This window comes from Solenopsis invicta, chromosome 1 (assembly GCF_016802725.1).
Source record: "Solenopsis invicta isolate M01_SB chromosome 1, UNIL_Sinv_3.0, whole genome shotgun sequence".
NCBI classification, from domain to species: Eukaryota; Metazoa; Arthropoda; class Insecta; order Hymenoptera; family Formicidae; genus Solenopsis; species Solenopsis invicta.
The window spans coordinates 10,041,523-10,067,264 of NC_052664.1; positions in this window are offsets into that span (position 1 = coordinate 10,041,523).

Here is a 25,742-nt window from a genome sequence, read left to right on the forward strand (position 1 = left end):
TATCGGTGGTAACGTGATCGTTGTAAACGTGTTTCAGGTTGGTACCATCCTGTTTAAACAGGATTAGAACATTCGGGTTATCGCGTATCAGATGTTTAGGTATCCTCGCGTACATTTGACACAGATAAAAAACAATCGACATTTGAGTGGCGACCCAGTGAAAAGTATTCTCTCACTGCATCCTGCTTATTGCATGCAACGTCGTCGAAAACGAAGATTGAATTCGGACGCGCCTCGCTTGACGGAACGACATCGCTATTATTTGAGAACGTAAAATAGCCGATTTCGTCGATCAATTTCAACAGATTTTTGAGATATTGATATTCAGGCTGCTGCAGCGACTTGGAATATACATAAACATTCTCGAAACGTATGCCGTGCGGACTCTTGAGCAGGCTTATCAAAACATTAGTCTTGCCGCAATTACTCGGCCCCGCAATTATTGCGCGTATGGTACTCGGTAGCATTTCGCCGTGCTTCCACAACGGTGCGTTGTCCTCCATCATTCGCAATTTCTCGTCACAGTTTGTGACGCGTATCGTGCGCGATTGCCGCACAAATTTCATGTTTCACACTAAACTCGCGTGACACGTCGAGCGCCTATTTATAAATGTACGAAATCTTGAGTCGCTTAGTATCAAAAATGTTTCTCGCGCTGTCACATCCCTGCGATATTCTTGATCTGACAATGAGCGCTGAGCAGTTGGAATATATACCAAAAATCGTACTTTTACGCGTATACGGTAATTACATCGCTCACGTTTGGGAACGGCTTCCGAAACATATACAGGTAGACCCGGAAGTTCGAACCTATCGTCGCTGCGACAAGCATTATAATCAACCTTGGCAGCCTACGCACATCGACGGTCCGGCACCAAGGATAAAAGATTGCAGCGAATGTCAGCGTCGAGCGAAGGCTGCGTCGGAGGTCTGAATCAAGCGATAAACGCGTTTCCTTTCGAGTTACATATCCCAGGCTATCGGTTTTGCGGTCCGGGCACTCGGCTGAAGAAACGATTAGCCAGAGGCGACACGGGCGTAAATCCATTGGACGCGGGATGTCGCGAAGCAGATTGTGTTATCTTCATCTGCTTTACGATCTTTCTTAAAGACACTTTTTATCGCAATGTAATTCTTCTATTACCGATAACTATCTCTTTCATAAAATTAAAGAAAATATACGACTACCGTCGCATTTATGCGACGGAATCATTGGTTAATTAAGTTGGAAGTGTTTTATGTGGTATTTTAAATACGAAACAGCTTTCCTCGAGATATTTTATTCGATTGTCTATCATATTTTTTGTAGCAAAAAGAGGTGTAATAAAAAAGTGATATGGCCGCAATTTTGAGAAAGCTAACGTTGATTAAATTTCAAGATTATCTGGTTGATTTCGTACATTGATTTCGTTTCGTAAAGCTCCTTATCTATCACACTTGTAAACGAGAAATCAAGGCAATCCACCAACGTGTCATTCTTAATTTGCTTTGATATTGCGTATTCTGAAAGTAACGAACTTGTCGACAGACACGCGGCGAACAAGGTGCTTGCCGATAAAGCGCTGGGACGCGTCATCGCAAAAGATTCGACTGATGGTGAGAGAGCCGCCGCAGCAGCGGCTCTTGATGAAAGCCAAGACCAAAATCGGCATGGGTATGAAAGCAAAAACAAAAAGAAGAAAACGACGAAGAAAAAACGAATACTTCCGTCGGCAAAACGAGGCGGTATGTTACCGATCCTGCCAATGTTAGGCGTTCTCGGATCTTTGATCGGTGGAGCGGCAGGTGTAGCAAAAGCGGTAAACACCGGCAAAGCCACGCGACGTCAGCTCAAGGAGCTGCAACGTCACAATCGCGCAATGGAACAAGGTCGCAGGCTTTATCTTGCTCCGTATAAAGGCGGACGAGAATTGTATCTTGGACCATATAAACGCGGACAAGGAGTATAGGCGAAGAAAAAAAACGTCAAAAAAACGATAAAAATGGCCGAGGAAGTGACCACCGATGTGCAATTGAACTATCTGGCAAAACGTATGCGCATATCATATTTTAGGGGCGTGTACATGCGTAATGCTTTACCGACCAGTGGCGTACAAAGAAACGAAAGCGGTATCGTCAATATAGACGATATCGCGAGCCCTGGGACGCACTGGGTGGCTTACGCAAAGAGGAGCAACCGCGTAATTTATTTCGATAGTTTTGGTAATCTTCGACCGCCTCGATATCTGGTGCAATATTTCGGAAGCAATGTTACGATCAAGTACAATTGAACGTCCTATCAGACGTACGATTAAAATTTCTGCGGGCAAATGTGCTTGCGATTTTTACAAACTGTCAACCTTTAAAAGACCGACGAGGTACCGCAAAGTCTCAGTATTCGTCGAGCTCTTTTTTCCATCATGTCGTTTACGCTAACGCTGAGCGGAAAGAGCAGCGTTCTCGCTGCAAATTACTCTCCAGCAATAGATTTAACCGATGCCGAATACGAACTCGGTTTAACGCTTTTTGAAACTTATAACACAATATCGAACGTGAACGCCTCGAACAATAAATTCTATTTCGGCAAAGACAATGCGGAGATTACGATACCCAAAGGATCGTACGAGCTGCCGGCCATAAACGAATTTTTGAAACGCGCAATTTCGCAGAAACGTCCACGACGCAACGCACCCGATGCCGGTGACATGCTAGTTGTCCGCGGCGATATCGGCGTGTTCAATGATGACAACGAGGAAGAAGAGTTCCCGATAATGATTCGCGCAAATTATAACACGATGAAATGCGAGATTAGATGCGCCTACAAAATAAACTTTAACAAACCAAACAGCATTGGATCGCTGCTTGGATTCTCGAACCGCATACTACAACCGCGTAGATGGTACGAATCGGACAAGTCGATCAATATAATTAACGTAAATATAATTTATATCGAAGGCAGTGTAACTGCGGGTGCATACAACAACGGTGCGCGTGTGCATACGATTCATGAATTTTCGCCGAGCGTACCTTCAGGATATAAGCTCAGGATATAAACTGAAAGGCCAAATCAGATCATTTACCTTCCGGTAATCGTGCGGAGCGTTACGACTCTCACCATACGAATTGTCGATCAAAACGGACAATTGGACTTTTGAGGAGAAGAGATTACAGTTAGGTTGCACGTTCGAAAGCGAGCGTGACACATGAGATGCTTGTGTTGAGTAGAGCGCGCACGGAGAGATAACGCGTTCTTTACAAGGACGGTGACATCATCGATTGATAATCCGACTCGATCAACTGAGAAGAAGAAGCTCAGCGCATCAAACGTTAAATTTTTACAATTACTGGGATTCGCGGTACAATAATCTTAAAAAATGACTGATATTCTAAACTTGGAGACGAGCCGATCTTTGACGATCGAATCGTCAAGATTGAAACCTATGCTTATTCACCGTATGCAAATACAACGTACGGACACAGCGACGAGATAAGAATACCCATACAACAACAAGATTTTTATACATTGCCGTACGAGAGCTTCCTATACATCGAGGGGAGAATTACTAAAAAGAAGAGACCTGAAGAAGCCAGCGGTGACGTGGTATTGGGAAATAATTGTGTTGCGTTTATGTTTAACGAAATAAGATGTTAAGGTTCTATGGATATTTATTTAACAATTGGCATTATGTTAATATACGTGCAATACGTCCGTTGCATGTACGCAACTGTTACAAACGCAGGTCGGTGTTCAACTGACAAAATGCGCAGAGAGATACATAAAAAAAGGGTTGAACACAATAGCCTAGAGATGGCATCCGTATCTTAGAACCATCAGGCCACTAGGCTCAGGCACGAGAGTCCAAATTCTAACTAGTTTCAACACTCTCTTCAGAATTTGACTCTCTCACTCTCACATTCATTCTGTGTCGCAGGTATTCAAATCTGACACGCGCCAAAGGTTTTGTCAGAATATCAGCTACCTGGTCCTCGCTTTTAATATATGTCACGTTTACAATATTCTTTTCACACATGTCACGTATAAAACAATATCTAACGTGAACATGTTTGGTTCTCTTATGGAACTCGGGATTCTTTGCGAGTCTCATAGCACCCTGATTGTCTATCCGCAAGTCGACCGGCATTCTATGCTCGTACCCGATATCGGTCAGCAATTTTTGCAACCACACGATATCCTTCACTGTTTCACTCGCCGCTATAAATTCAGATTCAGTGGTGCTTAGAGCAACACAATCCTGTCTACGTGAGGACCAAATCACTGGACCCCCAGCTAGAAAACTCATGCAACCACTCATCGACTTGCGCGTTTCAGAGTTTCCGGCATAATCCGCGTCACTATAGCTCACAGGCACATCGAATTTGTTTTTTCGATACATTATGCCTACGCTTTTCGTACCCGATAGATAACGCAAAATTTTCTTCACCGCATCCCAGCACGCTTTATTGTAGTTTGGCAAGAACCGACTTACAAAACTCGTCGCGAATGCAATGTCAGGTCGACTAACAACCGCTATAAACATTATCGATCCTACTACCTCGCGATATGGAATTTTAGAAGAATCATTCGTATCTCCGCCGTGAACACTGTCTATCGAAGCCTTATCGATCGGTATGCTCACATTCTTGCACTCATTCATTACAAATTTATCCAACATTTTCTCAATGTATTTTTCTTGATTTACAAACACAATTCCATTCTTAGAGTCTCTATATATTTGCATCCCGCAAAAATTACTCACGTCTAGAATCTTTATGGTTACAAAATTACTCAAAGCCTTAATCGTATATTCTATAGAGTCACTGTTTTTCGATAAAATTAACCCATCATCTACATACAGAGCTAAAATCACCGCACTGCCCTTGACGCGACCATTGAACACACACGGATCTGCTTGGCTTTTCACAAATTCGAAATTACACAGGAATTCGTTGAACGTCTTGTTCCAGCATCTCGACGCTTGCTTCAGCCCGTAGAGCGATTTTTTCAATTTCAGGACGTAGTCCTTCTCGTCGTCCTCGACTTTGAGACCATCTGGAATCTTCATGTAAATATTCTCCTTCAACCTTCCATTCAAAAAGGCCGTTTTGACATCGAATTGTACTAATTCAAGATCGTGCTGTGCCACCATCGCCAGCAACACCCGCAACGAGTCGTAACGTACCACCGGTGAAAACGTCTCATTGTAATCTATTCCCGGTGTCTGCATAAAACCTCGTGCGACAAGACGAGCCTTGTAACGCCGGCCGTCCTTTAAATCTTGGACCTTGAAAACCCATTTGGATGTTATCGTCTTCTGCCCAACATCTTTCACGATTTTCCACGTACCATTTTCTTCATGTGCATGTAGTTCTTCTTCTACTGCTCTCTCCCATTTCTCACTGTCTGGCCCCGTCATAGCTTCGACGAATGTTCTCGGCTCCTCAATCGCTGCCTAACACGCCTCATAGCGAACCGGTGCTCTGCGTTCCCGTTGCGAACGCCGTACACCTTCACTCGTTGCTTCCTCAATCAAGAGCTTATGCGCCTTCTTAGCCTGTTCGTCTTCAATCATCGGAAGCTCTTTTAGCATAGTTGCTCCTTGAACTTCTTGTTCCATCATAAGACCAACATCCTCTTTAATCGGAATTTTTACTTGTACTTCCGCCGCCTCCTTGTCGCTCACTGGAACATCTTTCTCGTGTATCGTCACGTCTTTCGACTCCTTGATAGTTCTCGTTGATGGCAGATACACTCTTGCGTTCCCTGATTCGCCTTGAAAACCTACAAAGATCCCCTTTTGAGCTTTTGAGTCAAATTTCTTACGGAATAAACCTGGAACATGTATATATGCATCGGAACCGAACGTTTTCAATTTTGATAAATCTGGTGTCTTTCCAGTCCACATCTCGTAAGGTGACACATCTCTGTCCTTCCGATTAGCAATACGATTGAGAATATATACTGCATAAGCCGTTGCTTCTGCCCACAAGATCTTCGGTAGATTTTTCGCGTGGAGAAAAGTACGCGCGCACTTGACAATCGTCCGATTATCACGCTCCGCCTTGCCATTTTGCTCAGGAGTAAACGGTGCTGTCACTTCATGCTCAATACCTTTCTTCTCCAAGTATCTTTTCATTTCATTGTTGACGTATTCGCGACCTCGGTCCGTTCGAAGTACTTTAATAGATCTTCCGAAGCGATTTCGCACCGCAGCTTCAAATATTTTAAATTTTTCAAATACATCAGATTTATTTTGCATAAAGCAAATCACGCAAAAGTCAGTAGCATCGTCTTTAAAATTTACATACCAGCGCGATCGACCAATTGACTCAACTTCCACTGGTCCCACCACATCACTGTGTATGACCTCACCTGGTTTACTATCACGTCTAACCTCGGTCGATTTGTATGATTTTCGATGCATCTTTCCCATTTGACATGGTTCACAAAAGAATGACTTTACCTCCTTGAGATTGACCGACGGCAATAATTTGTGTTTGACCATCCTCTCAATAGTCCCAACGTTCACATGCCCGAGTCTCTCGTGTAACGTCTTTAAATCTGAATTACACTCTGCAGCATTCGCCTCGCTGCAAGGAATAGTCTTAATCGCTAAGCAATACACATTATTCGACGCTTTCACACCCTCAGCTACCTTAACGCCATTGTGCATTAGTTCCGCTTTCCTTTCTGTGAGAGTCACACATATGTTTTTGTCCGTTAAGCGTCCCGCAGACAAAAGGTTCCTACGCAAAGTCGGCACAAAAAACACATTATCGATGCGAGCCTTTTCGTATCTTCCATCGACGCATTTCATTATTTCGACGTAGCCATATCCCTTCGCAGGACAAATTCCGTCGTTGCCCACCTTTATGCTCTCAAGTGCTCCATCTTTATAGTCTCTGATCCACTCTCGACGAAACGTGGAATGTAGTGATGCACAACTGTCCAAAAACCACGTGTCTTCCGACGCCATATTCTCATGATCAAACATGGCCGGGAACGCGAACGCGCACGCTGCACCAGAGCCACTCGATGCACTACCGGAAGCACCGCCATTTTCAGCAGGCTTCTTCTTCGGTTTCGTCGGACATTCCCATGCGAAATGTCCCTTTTCAGAGCGGAAACATCTAGCATTTCTTTTCTTCTCGGCTTTCTTGAATTGCTTGCCCTTATTCCCGCCTTTATTTTCCGCCCCTCGTGCCTTTCGCTGGATTGACCATCATAGCAGCGAGCCCTTCACTGATTTGTTCCTCCTTGAGTACATTCTTTTCTTCTTGTAGTAATTTATCAAGCAAATTTGAGATGGTCTGCGCACTCTCCGGAACATTAGCCCATGTGGTCTTAAAAGCACGATATTTCGACGGTAGCGTCGACGTAATTTTGGCCATGATCGTGTCGTCGTCGATCTCCTTCCCGATATCACGTAGCCGGAAGGCACGATTTTGCACACGCGCCACGTGCTGCGCCATAGTGCAGCCCGACTCCATCGCGTACCCATGGAAATCCTCTAATAACGACACCTTGTTCGTTGATGATCGCTGTTCGTGGATCGTCGATAATTTCTTCCACATATCATGAGCAGTATCACACACTGTAAGATACTCCATTTGTATCTCGTCACAGGCCGTAATTATGAGGAAGCGCGCCTTTGCGTCCCTCTTCTTCCAAGCCACGCGCTCGGCATTTCTCGCCGCCGCATTCGCGCCTGTTGCTTCTTCAGGAAGCATCTCACTTCCCTCGACAATAGCCGATAAATCATTGTAATCGAACAATGTTTTCATTTGGAATTTCCACGGTTGGAAATTCGTACCGTTGAACTTCACGATGTTACGTAGCGAAATCTCATCACTAGCCATCTTGAGCTCGACCACGTGTTTCATACGACGCGTACGCAGGAAAAATGTTTAATTTTATCCAAAATACAACGCAAAATGCTAATTGTTCACAAAATATTATGCACTCACGCGCCCTGGGCCCATAACCTGTTAAGGTTCTATGGATATTTATTTAACAATTGGCATTATGTTAATATACGTGCAATACGTCCGTTGCATGTACGCAACCGTTACAAACGCAGGTCGGTGTTCAACTGACAAAATGCGCAGAGAGATACATAAAAAAAGGGTTGAACACAATAGCCTAGAGATGGCATCCGTATCTTAGAACCATCAGGCCACTAGGCTCAGGCACGAGAGTCCAAATTCTAACTAGTTTCAACATAAGATACGAGTTGAACGGCGTCAAAATTGATCGTAATAGATACGTGGGCACAACTAGCACGCTCAAAAACTATGTAACACTGTCATCCGACAAAAGCGTGATTCTGCGAAATGCCGGCTGGGAAACGCAGATGACTACCGCTGACGGGTATTTTAATTTTTGTGTCCCGCTCTATGTGCTGTTGGGATTCTGCGAAGATTATAGACGCATAGTGATATCATTGCATATATATATATATATATATATATATATATAAATAATAATTTAATACAATAGTTATTAAATATTTACACGTCTTGCTTTTAAGTTAATAAAATCATTAATAGTATCGTTTATATCTAGAGAATCACATAGTGAAGACTCAATCAAAATTAAAGCCAAATCAGAAACTCTATCTTGTACCATTGTATTTCGTAAATAGTTTTTAATTAATTTTAATTTAGAGAAAGATCTTTCCCCCGAAGCAACCGAAACAGGTAAAGTTAACAAAATTTTTAGTGTTATCACCAAATTTGGAAATACAAGTTCTAGTTTCTCAGAAATTAAATATTGCAATACTTTCTCTGGGTTAGATTGTTCTATAATTTCATTGACTTTGAGGGTTTTAAGAGCTATAATCTCATCACATAATTCACTTCTATCTATATCTTTTTCTTCTCTACTAGTATCAGTTAATTTAATATGAAGATCCGAACAATGTTTTTTTAAATTATCATTAGAAATTTTATGCATATTATATAAAAAATTAAAAAGATTGTTGTATTCTTGATGCAATTGAAATCTTTCCTCTAATGAATTTTTTATTGAATCTAAAAGTTGATAATAAAAATGGACTTTAAAATGCTGTTTAGGATCAAGAATAACATAATCTACGGCTTCATATTGAAATTGTCCCTTTTTCTTTATTGGATGAATAGAATTAATTTCTGGAAATGTGTGTTCTACTTCCATTTCATCTGCTAATTTTTTAGCTTTTTCAATAAAAAGATTAAAATTTTCGTCGCTTCTTTGCTCGTCAATGTATGTAATTAAATTACTGAGTGATCTAAGAGATTGGCTAATATTTGAATTTGTATTCTGCAACATTTTGCTAACAATATTTATCTTAAAAAGCAAATCGTGCCAAATGGTTAGTGACAAAACAAATTTAAATGATTTGATTTTACCCATAATTGAATATGCAATGTATTTGGTATTAGGATCGCGTGTTTTATCGTTAATTATTTCTATTAAACTATCATAAACTTCACCTAACTGAGAAATTATAGGCTGAATTGCTTTAATTCGACTTTCCCATCTCGTTTCACTCACTGATTTTATTGTTAAAGAACTTACATTTGATTTTAATATTGCCCAGCGAGATGGAAAAGCCGAAAAAAATTATAGAGTTCCTGTATTATATTGAAAAAACTTATTATTTCAATAATTACCTTCGCTGCATCATTTACTACTAAATTTAATGTATGCGCTGCACAAGGAATAAACATTGCTCTTGAATTAATTTCTAAAATTCTTTTTTGTAGGCCAATATTTTTTCCTCGCATATTTGAGTCATTGTCATAGCCTTGACCACGTAAATTATAAATACTTAGATCAAAACTAGGCAATAAAATCTTTGTCACATAATTGAAAAAATCTTCTCCAGTTGTATTTAATAACGGAAAAAAACCCAAAAATCTCTCACAAATTTGTACTTTACAATTTAAAACACTAACAAACCTTATAACACAAGTCATTTGTTCAACGTGACTTGCATCAGGAGTAGTATCTAAAATTATTGAAAAGTATTTAGCTTGTTTAATCTCTTTAATAATATGAGTTTTTATTGCTTTTCCAAGTAAACATATAATTTCGTTTTGAATAGTTGGACTTAAGTAATGCGGCATATGTGTATTTGAAACTGTAGACTTCTTAATATTGCTGACATGTTCCATAAGAACCGGATCAAATTTAGAAATTATTTCAATTGCCTTTAAAAAATTTCCATTATTTTGTTTAAAAAGTTTATCAGATTCACCCCTAAAAGCAAAACATTGAGTAGCTAAAAATTTTATTATTGCAATCACTCTATCGGTAATTAAACGCCACCTTCTTTGTTCAATTTGATATAACGTTTGTTGGTGTTTATCAATTGTTAAATTTAATTTTAATTTATTTCTTAATTTTAACCACGTGGTTATATTCTTAAAATATAAGGAACTTTTTTCATGTCTAACTAGAGTAGTGGATAAATGTTTCCAATCGTTATATCCAGACTGACTTGTTAGTGCACTACTATTTTCAGGTTTATCAAAAATTCTACATGGATAACAAAACACACTATTTAGCTTTGTAGAATAAATTAATCCCTTCGAATTTTTTCTTTATTTGGAAGCACTCGCTCATAATAAACACTTGAAAATTTACCGTTAGGATGAATGCACCGATTGTGGCCACCTTAACCATTTTTACAACTTTTAAAATAATTTTTTTAAAAATAATATATCACATGAAGAAACTATTTACTTAAATACATTATTTAATATCTTAATTTTTAATTTTACAAATTAATTTTAGAAAAAAGCTTAAAAATAATGAAAAAGTTAAATAATTGCAAAAATTTCCTTTTACACTATTTTTGGCCACCTGTATACCTGTTATGGCCATGTAGTTTGCCTATTTTGGCCACTTGTGCACCAATTGTGGCCATGTAGGGTGCCAATTTTGGCCATCTAAAAAATGTAACATAACAGCAAGCTTTTGTTCAAAATAAAAGGGATAGTAAATAACAAAAATGTAAAATATCATATTTTTTAATGTTTATCAAACAAAAAAATTGCACTTTGATTATTTAACATATTATTTCATATATATTTATATGTTTCTTTAATCTTTGCAAATCACATTTGTGGGTACTAATCACAAAATAACAAAATATTTTATAAGTCTTATTATTAGATAAACTAAACACATTAATTCCATGTTTTATTAATAAGTACATTAAAACCTAAACTTTCATTTTAATAATTTGTACTTTTTAGTATTAAATATTAAATTATATTTAGCTTTCTTTGGCTCAGTTCTTATCAGACTTTTTTATAATTAAACGTTGAAAATATATTAGTATTTAAAGAAAATAATTAGTAATATTAGTAAATCAGTTTTAACATGTCAACACTAATACAAATCATTTTAGAATTATCTTTTTTTCCTTTTTTTCTAATTTTATTCTTTTTGCTGCTAATTTAATTTGTTTTGCTTCTTCTCTTTTTTGCAATCTAATCTTCTTCTCTTCTTCTTTCTTTTCTAATCGCCTTTGTTTTTCTTCTTCTTTGGCTTTCATGACTTCTAACCATTTTTCAGAAGTAAGCACAGAAGGTAAACGTTCTGTTTGTACTCGTTTCTTCTTGGTATTTTTGGGTTGAGGCCATACGAGAATGTCTTTTAAAGCATTTTCTGGAGATTTATTAAATACTATTCCACAGTTAGGATCTGTATAGTTTACATCACTGCTACCATTGCGTGGCTGACTACTAATTACTTGATGATTACCCGAATTGTCTGCTACACTTGTGTCACATGTAGTTATTGAAGAATTAGTTTCTTCACTAATTTCCAAAGCGACTGATGCAGATTCTGTAACATCCTTATTTTTATCTTGTTCGAGACTAGACTTACCTAATTAAAAATAGTTACTTATCAATTAAAATATATAATAATTATTTATATCGCATTAGAATGTCATTTTTATAGTCTGTTAAAATCTACAAAGCCTTAATAAATATAATGAATAAAATAATAGACAACTGTGTGAATACTTGTATTTTCTGTCATAGATAATCTAGTTGTAGTCTCTGGTAAATCAGAATTCGTATTGATAATTTCAATAACAACAGGCTCAATTTCTGTGATACATTGTTCTTGACCAAAAGTAGTTGTACCTAATAATATTATTTATAATCATGCATAAGATATATATATATATATATATATATATATATATATATATATATATATACATAGTTATTTTTAAGTAAATTTAATAAATTCTTTAATATACTTACGATTCAAAATATCTTCCGATTCTTCGATGTATATCTCCAAACTATTTACATCAATAGGAGTTTGATTTAAAGTAATATTTTTATCGTAAACATCATCGTAAATTTTGCTCCAAATATCGAATAAAGCTGAATATTCAGTTTCTCCATCCCAATTCAATTTGTTACTCTTCAATTCTTTGAAACGTTGCAAAATGTATACATTAATGTTCTTTTCTAGTTCTTGTAATAGTTCTGTGTTTATTGAAGTTAAAACAGAATGTTGATTCGCACTCTTAATTACATCAGATGCAATTTGCGTTTGCGTTACACATTTATCGTACTTGACAGCGTTTGGATCAAAGGGATAAAGTCCGCAGCATTTGAAACCAGCTTGAATAGTTTTTGAAAAGTCTTTTTCTTTAATAATTTCTGATAATGCACCGGGAATATCAAATTTTTGTATATCCATCCCATCATGACTTGAACGCCAAGTTTTCACAAACTTTTGCCAATGCTTTTTTAATGGAGCAAATACTGCTACATCTAGAGGTTGTAAAATATGTGTGGCATTTGGAGGGAGACAGCATAATATAATTTGTTGCTGTTTACAAAAAGAACTTAAGCAGTATGACATATGTGATATGTGTCCATCTAGGAACACAATAACTGGTTTTTTTATGTTCTCATCTTGTAAATATTTATTAAAAACATTTGCAAAATACTCGTAGAACGCTATATATGTCGTCCATCCATTTTCACTTTTACCGATGCCCCAACCAGGTGGAGCTTTGGCTAAACAAGCTCGAGGCAAGCGTTCGTACTTAAAAACTGTTAGAGGTGGTGCTATTTCTCCTGCAGCATTCACAGTAAAAAGCGTAGTAATATTTTCTTTATCACTGCTAGTAAAAACATCATACGTTGGTTTTTCCTTCTCTGCAATAACTAATCCTCCTTTAGGAGCTAAATACACTGCTGTCTCATCCATGTTGAATACTCTTTGCGGGTCTTCAAGAACGTCTGAATTATCCTTTAGTAAAATCTGTACTTCAGAAAACCAATTACGAATATATTGTTCAGTAACAGCTGCTCTTGTCTTACTTAAGTATTCAGCTTTCTTCATAGATAAAGCAGGGTGTCGTTTCATAAAGTTCTCAAACCATTTACGTCCTGGCGTGTTATTTGTAAATGGAGTTTCTAAATTATCGGTTTCAACAAATTTTTTAACTGAATTCAATAAAACATCTTTTGTGATAGGGAATCTCATTCGACATGTTTCCAACAGCCAATCCACCAAAATAGCTTCTACACGAGAACCTAATACTGATTCACGACCTACATGTCCAGTGGTCACTGGTGCTTCACCTCGAATTTTATGTCGCAAAGTTGTTCTTGGTACTTGATAAATTTTACTTGCTGTCGAGACTGGTGTACCATTCTGAATAGCAAGTAAAGCTTCTCGTACCTGTGTTGGTGAATACAAAAATAATTTCCTCTTTTGCTGATGATTTTCCTTGGTTATGGAAAACTTCTGTTTCTTTTTAACGGATTTATCACACTTTCTTTTTAGCATTTTAAACTGAAAATATAATAATAAAATAATAGTATTCAAAAAAGCTTCATAAGGCTTAGTATCTCAAAGATTAGTCAATATTTTTAAAGTTATCTTTCTTTTTATATTAAGTGGCCAAAATTAGTGCAAACGTTATCCCAGTTCTGGCCATCTTATGGCCACAAGTGGAAAATGCGAAAAAACATGCTCGGTTTTTGGCCAGCTTGTTTATTAATAAAAAGCAAATTAATTTTACAAGATCGCATTAGCAGATTATATTTTAAAAGAAACTTAACCTATATACGTCTCATTTCTAGTGTACACAAGTATATACTGTCACGTTTTATTAAAAAATACACTGCATTCTATTTACCGAGTTTCGGGGATTCTTATCTTTTGTTAGAAGAAGACTGTGTCTTTGATATACAGTATAACAAACTATTTTTTTGCAATTTAAAAGAAAAACGTAATGTTGATTGTCGCACTCACATGACCGAGAAAATAGTTGCAAAGTGAATATGTCGCGGTTGCTGCGCACTGCAGCTAATGTTAAACTAGAAAATTTTAATAAACGACGATTGTGGCCAAAATGGGCGCAGTGGCCACAAACGGTGCATTCACCCTACCCGAAGTTGGAAAAACTTGATTTACGATTTGAACGGGACCTTTTTCTACAATTAAATCGATTGTTTGTTGTTTAAGCATTTCGGCCAGCTTGCTGGTTCTTCTACGTTAAAATAAATTGTGCCTAAATTCTCTGTAGTTTGTATTGGAGCTATGAAATTAGTGTCGTTGTCTAAATTTAATTCTTGAAGTTCTTGTTCTTGCTTTTGATGTTGAAGTATATTGCTAGCAGTACTCGATGTGGAAGGATATTGAATATCCGTTTCATAATTAGGCATATTTACTTGGTTAGTTTTTAGAAATTTCTGTAAACTTCCAAATAGTTTGTCTTTTTCTGCTTGCTTCGCTAATTTACGTTTTAAATTTTTAGCCCCAGAAAGCTTTTTTAATATTTATATTGACTGCAAAAAGAAGAAATCAAATTTTAAAAACCTGTACATTGCATTGATGATTAAGTTATATAGAGATCCATTATATTTTACATTAAAGTCTACTAACCTCAGCCTTAGCGTTGAGTTTTTCAAATGCAAAACACAAACACTAGTGATACTAATCCACTGTATTTATATATTACGTAAATTGTAACTGCAATATATTAAGATTCTTGCAAATTATGAGTAATTCGCGTATACGTAGCGCTAGTTTTTGCTGTTGTGAACAGCAATAAGAATGGTAAAACATTTGTTTCGAAATAAATGAGCATCGCCGATAAAATGCAATATCAAAGATGTCAGTTCGGACACTGGTAGCAGCGTGCAGCCAGTAGAGGGGATGGTTGCAGCACTCGCCTCGCTTCAACTCTTTGAGTCATAACATATGAAATGTATAGTTAGAGAAAAGTCTACTGAGAGCAATTATCTCGGCCTTTCTCGTGAGACCGTTATACTAGCGTCACCAACGTTCATTTTCGTGTATGGAATTTTTGCGTATCAATTACATGAATTTTACGACGCTGTCGATAAAAATGATTCAAGTCTATGTTAAAATCATATAGATAGGGTATCTCCATCATATGATTTTAGCACGGACTTGAAATAAATTTCTAAAAATTTTTAAACATTGACCGTTTGCAATGTATAATATTAATAAACGCGCTTAAGAGCTTTTAAGAACTTTAAGAGCAAGAGATTTTTTCAACTTGTAATTTTGGCGCCCTCATGCAAAAGGCGCTTGCGTGTGGTACACGCACTGCCCGCTCGGTAGCTACGGCCCTGTTTTTGAGCGCTTGGTTAAAATCGTTGATACAGTCGATGTTAAGTACACACAATTCTTAAACGCGTCCAGTGTAATGAATCAAGAAAAAGCGATACGCGAGAGCAATATCTTCGATATGCGTCAACTCGTTGAATGTGAGCTGTTAGCTTTATTTTTTACTGCATAAACAATGTATCCAAAACAGGCAATAAATTGTTTATTATTAAATTTAAATTGCAACCTTTTTTTATTTTTCCTTTTCCAAAAAAATCCACAGTTAAACATTAGTATTAATACCACGATATTTTTTAAGAAAAGATGCAAGTCTACAAGAGTAAAGTCGGGCTAAGACAAGTGTTTCAAGTGCTCAGTCGTCTAAGGTTACTTTAGACGAATGGTCGAGATAGGTCGTCTGTTTATATGAAATAGATCTCCTTACGAAGGTCCGCATGGACCTTAGCGACGGAGAATGCTCTAGCTCGTCAGTCTTAGTCGAGCTCGCACGACTATAACAACGCAAAAATGGGTTACGGTTTGAATATCCCCGTCAATTCAATTCCAGATATTGAATTCATGACTCCTATGATTATTCTGACTATAAATCACCGAGAGTTTGGGCGACGGTTCGGTTGTGACGATATCATCATTCGAGTGCGACCGACTGATGCCGGAGTGTTGGACAATTGGTGGCCCGATGGACCAATTTTTCATGGTGGTCGCGGGAATGGTCGTTTGGTGCCCTCCCCCCGTATGGACTTATCGCCGACCTTATCTCGATCGCTACAACGCATTTCTAGGTGGCCGCGGGGTGGTCGCTTGGTCCCCCTCGTACAGACTTGCCGCCTATACCCCGCCTCGTTATCTATATGATGCTCCCGAAGTTGCTCCTCGTGATCAAGCCGGACCTTCGCAAGATCGGGCTCCGAAAGAGGAGGAGCAGGAGGAGCAGGAGGAGGACAAAGACAAGGACAAAAAAAAACATTAGTGAGAGTGGTGATGGGGGGGAGGGATGGTGGTAGTGGTGGTGATGGTGGTGGGGTGGTGGTGGGTGGCGGTGGGGGCGAGCGGCGGCGGGCAGCAGTTGCAGGCGAGCGGTGTGGTGGCAGGCAGCGACAATTAAGCGGAACACCGGTAAATTTATTTATTTATTTATTTTTAATTATTATTTTTTTTTGCGCGGCGGTGTTAGGCCCGCGCGCGTCCAAAAAATTCGCGGGTCGGTTCAAAGTCGGAGGGTTCCTCTCCCCTCTCCCCTCCCCCAACGGCGGTTATCACGTGCTGAGGTATGCCGCCACCGACAAGCATCCTGTTTTGATAAACATTGGCCGGTATACTGCCCTTGCTTATCAAAACTGATAAACGGTGCAAGCACGTGTATGATTTATACCTACTTCCCCGCACCTACAGTTCCCCCCCGCACACCTCACCTCCCCTCGTTGCGTCTGGCTTTGAACCGGCTCTTATATGCTACTCATGCATGATTGAACTTTCTGACATCGAATTGGACTCAATGGACGCCGTTCAAATCCACGAAACAGATTTTCTTGAACGACTTGACGGACGTATCTGCTCCAAATGTCATCAGCCCATGTATGTGTACATTCCTACCAAAATGTGTCCAATTTGTATGTAGATATATATATATATATATATATATATATATATATATATATATATATATATATATATATAGAGAGAGAGAGAGAGAGAGAGAGAGAGAGAGAGAGAGAGAGAGAGAGACAATATATTCGATGAATAATGGAGTTTGACGAAGAAATGCCCAATGTAGACTTTGATGTAGAAGATAACTTGGAAGTTCTCAAAACTGTGCCGGAAAAAAACGATCAAGTATGTGGTAAAATTCTTACGCGATCGAGAATTGGGTATACGCGAGATCTGTGAACGTGCCGTGAGACAAGGTGTTAGCATCAACTACGTGGGTGTTGTCGACTTGTCATTTCCAATGCGAAGGAAAGTGTATACATGGACACGAGACAATTTATGCACTTTTGACATTTATGCTGATGATGATGATGATTATGATGATGATGATGATGATGATGAATATGGTTTTGTTCGTCATGAGTACAGACGACAAACTGGTATAGTATTCGATTCGCGCAAGATTGATGAAAAAAAATACAAGCTAGCAGAAGAAATTAAATCCTATCCCTATTACCAAAATTATCTGCATATTACAACTCCCGCCGGTAATGGAAAGTGCACCGAATGACTGGCAATAAACGTGTACTCATGGTTCAACAACGACAAGGAACCTGATTGGAATTCTGCGTATAATAAATGGTGTAAAACGTACTATATTATGTACGACGACGACGAAGAAATTCTGCTGGATTGAGTTGATCAGTGGCCGGAAATAACAACTCGCTTTTTTAAAACAAAGTTTGCACGAGATCAATATTGCGTTCAGAGCATCAATCGATACTGTAATTTGTGTAATCTACATACGTGCAAGTGCTGCTTGACATTTTATAGTACGTGCTAATAATTAAAAAAATGGAAAATAGTGAGCGAGTGGAACGCAAACTGCTCAAGCAATGCTTGCAGATTGCAAATTTAGCGGAATGTTTCGCTTGGTTGTAACGATGCGACGAGTGTCTCGCGCAGCTCGAAGAATATTGTGTTGCAAAACGTCCTTGACTCAGCGTTGGCTCTAGACAATCCGTGGTAGCAAGAATCGCTCGACTTGCAGGTGCAAAAGCGCAGTTAGAAAGACGTTTTGTGCACGTTGATGGTGGTGCGCACGCTAGTACTAGCACCGGTGGCAAAAAATCGCTCGTGTGGCGCGAGATCAACGCCGCGTTTAAGTCACGTATTCTTACGGGTGCCATAATAAACGCAGATTATATTGAGCCGCGGCATTTCTTGGAGGATGCTAGTGATTTGGTGATCGAGCAAGTGAGAGACGCTATCGCGAAACACGGAAATGTGAAAGTGAACACTGTGTTAAACTGTTTAACGGCAAATTTATAAACATTTATGACGACCGCGATAATAAAAGTCTCGCGACGAAGAACTATGAACTGTACAGAGCGTCAAATTTGCGCGAACGGTACGAGCAGCGTGTAATCGAAGTGATATTAGCGATGCTCGATGAGTTTCAGAAACGCGACAGTGGTTGGGCGTTACACCGAATACAGAACTTGATGGTGAATATAAACAAACTTAATCCCATGCACGCGGGATGTTATTTTGAAGTGCCGCTGTTGGTAAGTGACAAACGTGCGGTAATTAATGTGCAATCAAAAGACAATGCTTGCTTTGCGTGGTCGGTGGTGGCTGCCTTGTACCCCGCTGAAAAAAATGCATCACTGGAGTCGTCGTACCCACATTATTTGATTGTTTTAAAGTTTGACGATATACAATTTCCAACGAAAGTGAAAGACATTGGAAAATTTGAACGATTAAACGACGTGTCGGTGAACGTGTACGGTACCGAATTAGACAGAAAAAAAGAGATACAATACGTTGTACCGTTACGCCTGACTGAAGATAAAAAGGAGAAACATGTCAATCTTTTTTACGTGGAAGATAAACATGACGTTACCCACGGCTATTTTGCGTGGATTAAAAACCTGTTGCGACTGGTTAGTCCACAGCTGAGCAAAAACGAACACAAGACATTCATCTGTGATCAGTAACAACAACAACAACAACAACAACAACAACAACAACAACAACAACAACAACAACAACAACAACAACAACAACAACACATGTATTAAAAATATTTATTACAGATGCTTGTGTTACGTCCAGCCTAGTGATAAAATATGTTTATCGTGATTATAAAGGAAAAGGGAGGTAGGCAAGGAAGAACGTAACAAACAATACTCGTACGCGCGTGTTAAGGAGGGCGGGTACAAACCAAGGGTGTGAAGAATTTAAATATGGGTCAGTATGTCGAGAGACCCTACGACCGATATCCTATTTCACGCCCTAGTTAGTCCCTTTTTGAGCCAACAAATCTAATCGTTTTAGCTCGGGATAGGACTAAATGCAATCTTTTTGTTTGGAGCAAGAGATTGGAAGCAATATGTTGAGAAAAATTTATTATTCTAGTATTTCATTGATAACAGCGGAGCTTGGGGAGGGGGGAAGGTACCGATAGCGCACAGTACTATTGCACACAAGCCACTCACAACCATTCATAGCGCTTGAACAGAAGAATATCACTAGGCACCAGCCGCTGTGATTGGCTGTGTGCAATAGTACTGTGCGTTATCGGTACCTTCCCCTTGGGGGGAAAAGATTTGAAACGCGTTCTTGGGGACAAGATGAAAATTTGGATAAGTAGAGGGAAGAGAGACTGGAATCGTGGCTTTAGGTGGGAGCTTCGGAAGAACAGAGCGAAGCTCTTCAAAAACAAATTTGTGAGGACCGAGGGCATACGTGCCTTCGGGAAGAGGGGATGGAGCGACAGGATATGATGTGACTAGTGACTCCAACATCTGGTGAGGACCGGGAGTGAAATAAAATTGAGGAGGGGGAGGTTTGTATGGGATTTCTTCCAGTATTTCTATATTGGAAGTAAGGGAGGGGGGAGGAGAGCAGAAACAAATAACTTCGTTTAGGAATTCCACGCTAGCGGTGGAACTCGCTGGAGAAGCGGGACTACTCGAGATTGGGGAGTATGAAAGACTGGGAAACAAGGAAAGAGAGGAATCGGGGGAGAATTTCGTATGTAAGTGTTGAGGATATTGAGAGAGTGGGTGAAGGGGGTTGGAAATATTGCGGAGCTTGTCGGGTTCCTGAGGGTTTCGATTTGTAGTTTGAAAGAAGTCTTCGTAAGTAGTATCAAGGAAGTATTGGGCCCCGGCGAGTGGCTCTAGACAGGAACGCTTCGTGGACCGTTTGATCGGATTACGACGCGAGTTTCTCACTTGATAATAATTAAAATTAAAAAAAAAAGAAAATAAAACAGGGGAGGGGCGGAGTGAATGTTGAATGACTTACTATTTGGGAAATCCTTAAGCCAACTCTGTACTGGAACTCGTGTAGGTGTCAGGAAATTCCTAGGTCGGATCCGTGAAAAATCTGCTCACAGTAACTGAGTGGATCCACGACAGTCGTCTACGGTGGTGGACGGCGAGCACGGTTTCAGATGTAATATGATGTTCTCACTCGCGAGAGAATTAATTATGGATTTTTACCAAGTTTTGGGGTTTGGCACTTTACACTGGCAAAACTTGTTGCCACAAATGACTAAATATTGATGAAGGTTTGACCGCACATACTCGAGCATTCAATATGCTACAGACTACGCGACAAACAGAATTGGGATGGTAATGATCGCTCTGCTGAAAAATTCTCTATTTTATACTATTGCTTCCTTTGTTCTAAGAGGACCGTGTGCACCAATTTTTGTTGTCTAAACGCCTACGCGCGGCTTAATCCTTTGCCTACGGGACACGTGTCCGGCATCGAATTACGCCGTCCATTCAACGGGTCACTTCTTTCCCGGTAATTATTGTTATGAGAACGTGCGTGATCCGTCATCTAATTACTAAGAATTGTGACAGATTTTGATTTAATGTTCTATGGGCGCTGAGTTTCCGGAAGCCGAAAGTGATGTATACTCGTGCCTTTCGGCTTCCTGATTTTAATGTTTGCCGATTGAGTTTTATACGTTTCCGGGGTCGAGCAACGTGTTACCTCGAAGGGCTCCCATAAATTACTTTTTGTGTCAACAAGTTTATTCGTCCAGCTAATATGACGATTTCCGATGACGTTATTATTTGACACTTGTTTATAATTATGGTTCCTTTTCGATTAACAAGTAAGTTCTCCATTCCTCATTCTTTGGTTCCTTCGAGATCGCGGTTAATAAACAAATACGGTTGATAGTGGTCAACCACGGGAACCGTCGCATAATCGGTCGCCGGGCCGTAAGACGTCTTCGGCGCGAGCGGGTCAGACGAGCGCGGATACTCCTCGACCACGCATACAGGAGCTCTTCCAGAAGAACACCGCGCTCGCGAAGAAGCATCCAATTCGCGAGATCCCGAACCTCTCTCTCTCGAGGTTCCTGGAACTCCTTCAGAGCTCCGACCCGAATCCCCCGCCGTCTCAATTTCCTCGTTACTCACCTACAGGATAGCTCCCGATTTCCCTCCCAAAACTATTTCCAACATCTCATATTCTCCGGTACCCTTCGATCTCCCAGCCCCCCTCCTTCTCCAGCGAGCCATCCAGTGTGGAGTTTCTGGAAGAAGTCGAGCTCTCTCCTCGTCGTCCGCAGTATTATCATTTTAATGGACTTCAAGACTCCCTTGAAGAAATAATCTGACAATTCCCTTTAAAAACTATACCCCTTTTTTTATCAGATTTCTGCCTGCACTTCGATTTAGATTTAGATGCCCTACACTCTATAATTACGGCCCTGAATCCTCATGACGGGATCCCCGTCTTCCTCCCTGACGATCCCTACCAATACTACGTACCTATAGATTTTTTTTATAATTTCTTTCCCCCATCTACGGTTTCCATAACCGAAATTGATTAGTTCCATCTCTTCCTGTGTACATAATAACGCGTATAGCTTAAATTTTCAAAATTAATTAGTTGTAATACCAATGCTAATTCAATATGTATAGTTTCTAAATCAATTATTCAATATGCACCGCTAAACTTTCTTAAATTAAACACTATACTTATAATAATAGATAATTTACACTAACATTAATTCTTTCAAGTAGTCGTAATTAATTAATTGTATTTTTGATAACTGATCATGTACTATCCTGTAATTCTCAATGTTTCCAAATCTCAAAAATAATGTTAACTTCATAAATTTTCTTACCAATATTAAACAATGTACTTAAATTTTAATTTTCTGAATAATCATTACCTAATCGATTACGTACTTCTGTTTTAATTTTTTTTTCTAATTAATAATAATTACCTTGTAATATTGTTTTCTTCCTTCTATTAAATAACAATAACCGATTATGTACTTATTTGCTAATTCTTTTGAACAACTTTATAGAAACCTTATGTATGTAAATTTCAAGTATCAGAATATATGTTAAGTCTTGTTTAAAAGGAAAGTTTAAATGTAAAATTTTATTTCATCAACCCATCTTGTACTCACACTAACCTCCTGACTTAAAAAGATTGTACTCGGTCCGATCCCTCGGTCCGATTATAGAGATCGAATTCTCTGACTCAAATTAGGACCAACAATCGCACGATTCTGAAAAGGCGTTAAAGCGTGTCATTACACGTTGACGCATAATTTCGGAATCATCAAAAGTGCGTTCGGCTCGTGCCGCACTAGTGCGGTCACGAGAATAAAAAAGTTTCTGTCGCACCCTTCCCTGCCTTCCTCAAGTCCCAAGCATCTTTTGAGAGATAGCCTTTCTTCCCTTAAGGCTGGATGTAACACTGCAATTGAACTGATTCTGTCGCTGTATTATGTTTACTTTATATTTTGAAGTTGTTATCGTATAATCTTTTATAGTTGATAAATATTAAATCAGTTTAATAAATTATCACCATTTGTTTGCCAAATATTTTAAGTATTAAGTAAGGGTGAATAATTTTGATCATTAATATATTACTTTTAAGATTCCTGAAATTCTTTTAAATCAAAAATTCTTATCTCACCAGACTATTGTATCATAATTTTTAAAATATAAGCATTTAAAGTTAATGAATCAGATTGCTTAACATTTGCTTAGATGTTCACATGGAAAAATATTATTAGACTCACGAAAAACTATTGGAAATTATTGGAAAACTATTCAAATCCAATATTGTACAGTATTAATTTCAATAATTTTTTTGCGAGTATTATTTAGTAATTTGTTCAGCTGTGAACTGACCAGTCGCGACAGGTTCTTAATCCACGCAAAGTGACCGTGGGTTTATCTTCCACGTAGAAGAAATTGACGTGTTTCTCCTTCTTATCTTCGGTCAGACGTAACGGTACGATGTATTGTATCTTTTCTTTTGTCCAATTCGGTAGTGTATACGTTCACCGACACGTCATTTAATCGTTCAAATTTTCCAATGTCTTTTACTTTTATTGGAAATTGTATATCATCAAACTTTAAAACAGTCGAATAATGCGGGTAAGATGACTCCCGGTCGGTATTTTTTTCAATCGGGTATAGGGCAGCCACCACCGACCACGCGAAACAAGCATTGTCTTTCGATTGCACATTAATTATTGCACGCTTGTCACTTGCTTTCTTCAGCATTTTGATACATCCCGCGTGCATGGGATTAAGCTTGTTTACGTTCACCATCAAGTTTTGGATTCGGTGTAACGGTCAGCCACTATCGCGTTCCTGAAACTCATCGAGCATCGCTAATATCACTTCGATTACACGCTGCTCGTACTATTCGCGCAAATTTAACGCTCTGTATAGTTCATGGTTTTTCGTCACAAGACTTTTATTATCGCGGTCATTACGAATATTTACAAATTCACCGTTGAATACGGTATTCACCTTTACATTTTCATGTTTCGCGATAGTGTTTCGCACTTGCTCGATCACCAAATCACTAGCGTCTCCCAAGCAGTGTTAGGTATAATGGATTAATAAATGTAATTAATTACAATTACAATTACTTTAATTGTAATTACAATATAATTACAATTATATTGTAATTATAATTACACTGCAATTGTAATTAAAATAATTATAATTACAATAATTGTTGAGTCACAATTACATTTAATTTAATTACAATTATAATTGTAATTGCATAGGATTACTTTCACAATTATATTAACCGAAATTATAAGTTGATTGCAGATTTCACATCACTTATGCCTAAATACATATTTACTTTAATGAGCACTGTTCAAGACGAATGTTGTCAAAACTCAACCTAGCGGCACATAGCTTGTAAAACCTGCTACGTCACCGCGGATCTTGTTGCCGGTGTTTTCGCGAAAACCGCGTTTATGTATTTCGGCGCACATTCCAGGCTAGTCTGAAATTATCAGTCAATAACCAAGATACATGACAGCAAGTGCGCAACATCTTGCTCTTGTTGCAAGTCATATAGCATCTTGTGAGTGGTGATATTGAAATTCATTTGTTTATCAAAATTTAGTTGTTTATAAATTCAAACGACGTATACACAAATATGAATATGACTTTGCTTGATGGAACTTGTATCTAATGAATCAACATCAAGAAATATTATTGCAACATGTATAAAATGTCTACCAAATAATGTTGAAGTTAAAGGTTATCGGAATTGTACATCAAATTTTGTAACTCATTTAAAAAGAAAACACGGAAACAATGTTGTAGAAGAGTATAAAACCTACACGAAGAGAAAAAAGACATTAAACAGTGAACCATCAACATTAACACGGTCTGAAACATCAAAATCAAATATATATTCACAAGAAAATTTTGATAGTGATATAGTTAAGTTTTTTGCACATTCAATGATTTCTTTAAGATGCATAGAAGATCCTTATTTCGTGAAACTTCTTAAAAATGCTCATTATGCTAAAGAAGATTTAAATATAATAGCCCGCCGAACATTAAGGCGCCGTTTATCAGAATATTACGTCTCTCAAACATCACAAATTGAAATAGAATTAAGGAAAATTGATTATATATGTACCACAATAGATATTTGGTCTGGTCGCAAGAGAAGTTTTTTAGGAGTAACAACACACTGGATTAATACCTGAAGACTTAAAGAGAAGTTCAAAAACTCTGGCCTGCCGCAGATTTTATGGAACACACAACTTTGAACAAATTACTCAATTAGTTAATGAAATACACACAGAATATGGTTTGAATAACAACAAAATTATTGCTTCAATAACAGACAATGGAAGTAATTTCGTCAAGGCTTTCAAAACATTTGGTATTCGTCCTGAATGTATAATAGTGCAAGATAACCCTGAAAATAATGCCGTATTTCTAAGAACAGTAGCAGAAAATAGTTCCGACAAAGAAGAATTTATATCAACATATGATGAGCAAGAAAATGTTATGCATAATCTGCGTTTACCATTACATTTGCGAGGTTGTGCCCACATATTAAATTTAATCGCTATTACTGATGCCTATAAGGTTTTGAAAAAAGAAGCGAATACTCCACTATCATCTATACATCAAAATGTTTTAAACAAATGTAATATTTTATGGAAGAA